The sequence below is a fragment of the Penaeus monodon genome, chromosome 24, assembly GCF_015228065.2.
Source record: "Penaeus monodon isolate SGIC_2016 chromosome 24, NSTDA_Pmon_1, whole genome shotgun sequence".
In the NCBI taxonomy this organism is placed as follows: Eukaryota; Metazoa; Arthropoda; class Malacostraca; order Decapoda; family Penaeidae; genus Penaeus; species Penaeus monodon.
The window spans coordinates 25135131-25136306 of record NC_051409.1 but is presented as its reverse complement, the minus strand read 5'-3'; positions in this window follow the sequence as shown (position 1 = coordinate 25136306).

Here is a 1176-nt window from a genome sequence, read left to right as displayed (position 1 = left end):
TAGAGACCGACATGATTCATTTGTACATGATTTATTTTAATAATCAGCTAACACATCTTGTAGCTTTACGTCTTCTTTCCCATGCACTCTGGCATGGAATAGCTTTTTAACAAGCATCCAGAAAGCTGTTTCAAAGTTGATTGATTACCAAAAGAAAGACACCAAAATCTTCCTTAACCTTCCTCATTGGTTTTCTGAGGTGGACTTATCTAAAAATATAAAGGGAAGATAAAGTTTTATTTTGTAGATATGTTCAAATGTATGCGAAGGAAATATACGATTACTTCTTAGTCGTTACACGCAGGAATGTAATCAGTTGATTATGGTTATGCATATCATATAATGTGCCGAGGAATGAGCGCCAGCGACCTTATCAGTCGACACGGCAGACAAATCTTAATTGTACTCTTAGTAAATCTTAAATCTGTCCACTTCGCACCACAGTGAGAATGTTCAGATTTAATAAGCGCTGCTGCTAGCCACAAAATGAAGAAGAAAAGTGATAGACGGGACTATTTTTATGTCTTCGTCCGGCAGGTACAAAGGGCTATTAGCAAAACTCTCATGGCAGTTGAATAAATATGAAATGAAAGGTTTGTAATGCAAAAAAGATGAAGGAAGGTTGGCCTTCAATAGGTCATGCGGAAATACACGAACAGAATTCATTGTGGTTAAAGTAGATGAATTAGATGTATTAGTGAAAGTTTTTAATGCTTCTCGGACGCACAGGTGAGACGTTTCGATATTTTTATAAAAGATGGTCTATCGAAATTGGAAATAAATGAATACGTTGCCCTCTTATGTATGAGGGATATTATATCAAAAAACTGGGTCGAGAAAGTAAGTTTAATGTTATTAGCACGTATCGGTTGCAATAAAGTAGAGGTTCCTGTCATCTAAGATATTGTGATGATCTCTAATCGATATATTACCCACTGCATTGATGTATATATATGCTCATGGTTGCTTTGCATAATTTCTTATCGTGGTCGAAGGGGGCTGTTAAAGCACAAAGAATGCAGTAGAGAAAATTGGACGCTGCGTCCGCGAGAGGCGCTGCAGCCAGGCCCCGTGCCAATTGTTGCATGTGGCCAAAAGATGGACACGTATTGTTGCAAAAGAGATTACGGTTAAGTGGACACGTATGTTTATGTGCATGTTTCTTCTCTGGCTGTT